Raw genomic sequence first — 6019 nt, forward strand, 5'->3', positions numbered from 1 at the left:
AGTTTTAAAAATGCCAAATCATGCACTTAACTACCTCATACAATTAATGTGATATCTTTGAGAAATTTATTGGGATTAGTTTATTGTAGTTTTTTTTCTAACTCAAAAGATGCCAAAAGATACAGAGTGAGACAGGCACTCAACCTGGCTGTGCTAGGTGACTGAGCTGTCGCCTGAAATCCTAGGCTCTTGTCATGATGATGTCTCTAGCCTCTGTGAAATAGGTTTAAATTATTAGGGTAATATTCCAGGGAGTGCATGACTATATCCTATCCATTGCTGATGCATGGTGTGTGAGAACTTTATATGGGGCTCTACATGCATATCCCCCCACAGCCTATCCCCCCACCAGGCAGTTCTACAGCCTATATATCCCCCACCAGGCAGTGATGTGTTAGCAGTTAGCATGATACCCATTAAAAGTGTGTACTGTAGTCTGTGGCTGTTGATTTGTTAGCGTGACACCCATTCTACCATTAAAAGTTAGTACTGTGGCTGTTGATTCCACATAAAGCCCTAAAAAGAGTGATACTGAGAACATGTGCAAAAAGAGTGATGCTGAGCTTAATATAAAGAGTGATGCTGAGCTTAATATAAAGAGTGATGCTGAGCTTAATATAAAGAGTCTGTGTGTGTGCATGTGCATCACACTCTTTATTCAGTGTGTGTGTGTGTGTGTGTGCATGTGCATCATACTCCTTATCCAGTGTGTGTGTGTGTGTGTGTGCGTGCATCACACTCCTTATACAGTGTGAGAGATGTGGAGCGTTGAGGAGACGACTCTAAGATTAGATTCCTATCATTGCACCCAAACCTATTGTGTGGCAGCCGCAGTAAATTTAAAGCCTTATCATTGAGTAGCAGCCAGTGATTGAGCACAAACATGCAAACAAGTTTAGCTGGGAGCTACTACCATCTGAGCATGGATGTGTGTGTGTGTGTGTGTGTGTGTGTGTGTGTGTGTGTGTGTGCGTGCACGTGTGTGCTTGTGTAAGTTCAGCTGGATATTTGGGGATGCCTTCCAGACTGTGTAAGGGAGATACTACCACCTGAGCATGGATGTGTGAGTATGTAACGGAGGTCGTCTCTCCCCTCCCTCGATCACTCTGCGTTGTGTTTTAGAAAGGATGGACGCCACAACCGACCTTGATTTTATTGTTTATTGCTCTGAGATGACAGGAAAGAAAGAAAATAATCAGGCATGGAGCGAGCCAGGCGCATCACAACTCCTGCCAAACAGACCAGGTAAACCACTTATTAAAACACGACATCAATGAATTTATCGAAGCCACCACATGTCATAACTCAGCTAGCAGCACACTAACTAGCCTAATGCAGCACGCTAACTGGCTGCAGTGTGAGGAAACAGTTTAACACATTTATGATTGGAATACATTAAAACACATCTCATGTATAAAGTGCACAACACATTATGACAATTCTCACACTATGAATGCATGACAGAAAACAGGCAAACACAAAATCATAAAACAAAAGAAATAGCACATTTTAATACACCTACCTCTGCCGTGGGACAGTTGCAAAAGACCTCTTACATCAAACTTAAGGGGTCCCGTGGGAAACTATTCCTGCCACACCCATGCCACACCCCCTTCTACCTACTGTACCCCAGAGGCGTGGGAAAATGCACAACCGTGCATATAGAACTTGTACTGTAGAAAGGATGGGGAAATTCAGGGAAGCATAATTACCCCTGCTACATGTACACAGTAACTACAGCACCACTACTGTATCTCAATTTACAGTAACAGTACTGTTAACCTCCAGATAAACAGTACTGTACTGGACACTATTACTATTATTAATATTACTATTAATAATTCATATTATGTGTATAATTATAATATTGTATTTATTTACCCTTTTAAATGTATTATCTAGAAGTAACCATGTATTTACCCCTTTGAATGTATTATATAAACATAACCTACTGCCAAACAAATGAACACAGACAAACTTTGCAAAATATTGAAAAGTTTATTTCATCCAAAGTACACATTTCACTTCATTTCATTTCACTTTGGCCTTAAAATATAATAATTTCTCCATTGCTTATAAATAGAGTGCTGCCAACAGTGTCAGTCTTGACACAAACGCTCTTCACCACCTGTCCTGGTTTCATACATTTCCTTCCCTCCTCTCGAAGAATCTAGACAGCAGATGAAAAAAAAGTATTGCATTAGATACATAATCAGTATGACGAAGGTGAAGCTTTTTACATCCCCTCTAGGACAAGCTACAACCATAGGCGATGGCAGATCGAAGCAAAGACATATGAACACAGATCCTGCCCTCCTGCAAGCTAGCTGCCCGCTACTGCTAGCTACTGGCTCACTTAACATGCAACACTGTAAACTATTCAGTGCTATCCAGGGTCGCGTACCTATGTTCCCCGGGTCCTATGTTCCCCGCTTTGTATGGGACCGGGGAACATAGGACCCTTTTTTAAAACCCTAATCCTAACCCTAACCCCGAGCGGGGAGCATAGGACCTGGGGAACATAGGGATGACCCCCTATCCAGTCAACAACACTTAATTTGATAAACACTAAATATGAAACAAAATAAACACACAAAAACACGTAGCCCACTGGTATTCTAATGTTACCAACCCCTGACATGGGCTAACCTAAAGCTAGCGTTAGCTATCTCACCATACTAACGAACTACTGTGATAAACGTCCAGCAGCTAAACTGCAAAGATGATAGCCAGAGCAGATGCCAATTTTAACAAAACATCGGGAACCGACAATATAGAGCTAGTTTTTAGGACAGGACAGGACAGACCACCAAAATCGGGGACGTCTAGCACTTAGTCACCCAAAAGTTTTACTAGAAGCTAGAAGCTAGCTTCTAAGTTATGTGAATGTGCATTATGTCTGTTCACTCGGTTGGCAGAAAGTTGACGGCGTCATATTATATCGATAGCTGCTATTTTACTAAACATTGACGAAAAGAAGACCTACTGTATGAACAGGGTTGTGTCTGTTTTGTCATGTTCTCTCTCGAGTCCAGTGGCGAAACAGCATCCGTTGTAGAGGAACGAACTGACTTGTGTGGGGTCGCAGGTGACATAGACTACTGTAATTTTTAAAAAAAACAGGTAACTTACCACAATGTAAAAAAACCTGGTGACTTACCACACTTATAGTGCAAAATCCCCATATTTACAATAACTTACTGAAATAATAATTTAAAGTATTTTACTGTGTGATATAAGGTGAAATTGCTGAAATGTCTAACAGTGTATGTGTGTGTGTGTCTATGTGTGTGAGTGTGTGTAAGGGAGCTACTACCACCTGAGTGCATGTGTGTGAGTGTGTGTGTGTGAGTGTGTGTGTGTGACCTACTGGTTAGCGTTTTGGACTTGTAACCGGAGGGTTGCCGGTTCAAAACCCCGACCAGTAGGGCTGAAGTGCCCTTGAGCAAGGCACCTGACCCCTCACTGCTCCCTGAGCGCCGCTGTTGTTGCAGGCAGCTCATTGCGCCGGGATTAGTGTGTGCTTCACCTCACTGTGTGTTCACTGTGTGCTGAGTGTGTTTCACTAATTCACGGATTGTGATAAATGCAGTATAGGCCATGACTGCTGGTTATTGTTGCATGTTTCTACTGCTGCATGTGTTAAGTGTTTTGAGAGAGTAACAGCCTTTTGCAAGCAAAATGTGTTATTTTGATATGCAGTGTGTGCAGTGTGTGTGTGTGTGTGTCTGTAATAACACTTAGATGTAAGCAGCTTGTGCAGTGTGTGTCTACGTGTGCGTGTGTGTGTGTGTGTACTTGGTTAGATTTAATTAGATAAGCCGTTTTTGCAGTGCATGTGTGCGTGCGTGTAAGAGAGCTACCTCCACCTGAGTCTATGTGTGTGTGTGTGTGTTTGTTTGTACACATGTGTGTGCATGTATGTGGGCCTGTGTGTGTGTGTGTGCATGTGCATGTGCATGTGTGTTTGTGTGTGTGTGCGTGTGTGTGTGTGTGTGTGCGCATGTGTGTGTGTGTGTGTGCATGTGTGTGTGCGCATGTGTGTGTGTGTGTGTGCACGCGTGTGTGTGTGTGTGTGTGTGCGTGTGCGTGCGTGTGTGTGTGTGTGTGTGTGTGTAAAGGAGCTGCTTCCATCTGCTTGGCATGCTCCATGGTGGTGATGAAAGTGCTCAGAGAGTGATCAGATGACATCACGGCTCGACGCAGCGCTGAACTGTGTTGAATGGGGCTATTGTGGGACAAGCACTGCTCCAAACACACACACACATTCTCTCTGGTGGTAGTAGCTGCCTTACACACACACACACACACACACACACACACACACAAGACTATTGTGGGACAAACACTGCTCCAAACACACACACACATTCTCTCTGGTGGTAGTAGCTGCCTTACACACACACACACACACACACACACACACACACACACACACACACACTCTCTCTCTCTCTGGTGGTAATAGCTGCCTTACACACACACACACACACACTGGTGGTAGTAGCTGCCTTACACACACACACACACACTGTGATGGCCAACATCACCTCAGTTCACCTCAGTTCTAAACATTTGATTACCGTTTGATTTTTAGTTAGATCTTTAGTTTGTTGCACTGATTATTATTTACAGTCCGGGAGCCAGCTCGTTGGGCCATACCACGTCTCATCATCTGCCAGGGGGGATTTTGTCTTTAGTTAGTTCTTGTGTTATCAAGTGTTAGTTTGCTTACCCCTTCTATGTTATTTGGTTTTGCCAAGCCGTTATATATGTTCCCTTCTGTGTCTTGGCGGAAGGTCAGTTTTGTTCAGTTAACCTTGTGTTACACGTCTATGTACACACACACACACACACACACTCTCTCTCTGGTGGTAGTAGCTGCCTTACACACACACACACACACACACACACTAGACTATTGTGGGTCAAACACTGCTCCAAAAATACACACACCAGATGCAGACAAAGTCAGCGCCATCATGACTCACCTGTGTGAGTGTATGTGTGTGTGTGTGCGTGTGTGTTTGTCTGTGTGTGTTTGTGTGTGTATGTGTGTGTATGTGTGTGTCTGTGTATGTTTGTGTGTGTGTGTGTGTGTGTGAATGTTTGTGTATGTGTGGGTGTGGGTGTATGTGTGTGTGTGTGTGCTCTTGTCTGAACGAAGCAAAGAAGATGCAGAGATTCTGTTCATGTGCGTGTTCAACCTGTTGAACCACACAAGATTCTGTTCATGTGCGTCGGTGTCGTTCACACATATGACCGCATAATGTCAGCATGTCAGCATCATATCTAAATCACCCAAAGGGTCGGACATCGTCCATACATAATGTTTGCATGTTAGTATCATATCTGAATCCAGAGCCGGACAGTAACGGAGTACATTTACTTGAGTACAGTACTTGAGTACAATTTTGAGGGATCTGTACTTTACTCGAGTATCATTTTTGAGGAGTACTCATGACTTTACTCAAGTACATTTGACAGGCAAATATTGTACTCTTTACTCCACTACATTTCTATCCATAACTGTGAGTACCCGTTACTTCTTCTGAAAAAAAAGAAGAAAAATCTCAGAAACCCTCAATTTGTTGTTTCCCCCTCAAACGTGATTGGATTGTGCAGGCGCCACTGATTGTGACAGCCTATCAGCAATCACCTTCAGCTTTCCGCCAAAGTCAACACCATCACCAACACCAACACCAATCTCATTAAATAAGAGACAAAACCATGGGCGAAACAATGGATGAAGACGCAGCAGGTCCATCCTGGGAATGTGCCAACCTGTGGCCCCACCTCGCCAGACTATTTAAATTTTCTGAACAAGTTAATGATAGTTTTCGCTTCAAGTGTTTCAATTACAAAATAGTATTTTGTATTTGAAATACATATTTTAAATACATGTATTAGAAATACTGCCCATGCCTGGCAACATGGTAAAAAGATGAAAATGACTTGATTTTACTTTCAATTCATTTTACATTCTCCAAGGTATTAACATTAAAATTTTTCATAACTC

At 42.7% G+C, this 6019-nt stretch overlaps 1 long non-coding RNA gene across 1 annotated transcript in view; it reads right to left on the reverse strand.

The window, feature by feature from the left end:
* The window catches only part of LOC121691845, a 28594-nt gene extending 24148 nt beyond the window's left edge, over nt 1-4446 (reverse strand). Inside the window, exon 1 of the long non-coding RNA XR_006025203.1 lies at nt 4411-4446. This is a non-coding gene — a long non-coding RNA (uncharacterized LOC121691845). The remainder of the gene's footprint in view (nt 1-4410) is intronic.
* Between the last annotated feature and the right edge of the window lie 1573 nt (nt 4447-6019).

This window comes from Alosa sapidissima, chromosome 2 (assembly GCF_018492685.1).
Source record: "Alosa sapidissima isolate fAloSap1 chromosome 2, fAloSap1.pri, whole genome shotgun sequence".
Taxonomy (NCBI): Eukaryota; Metazoa; Chordata; class Actinopteri; order Clupeiformes; family Clupeidae; genus Alosa; species Alosa sapidissima.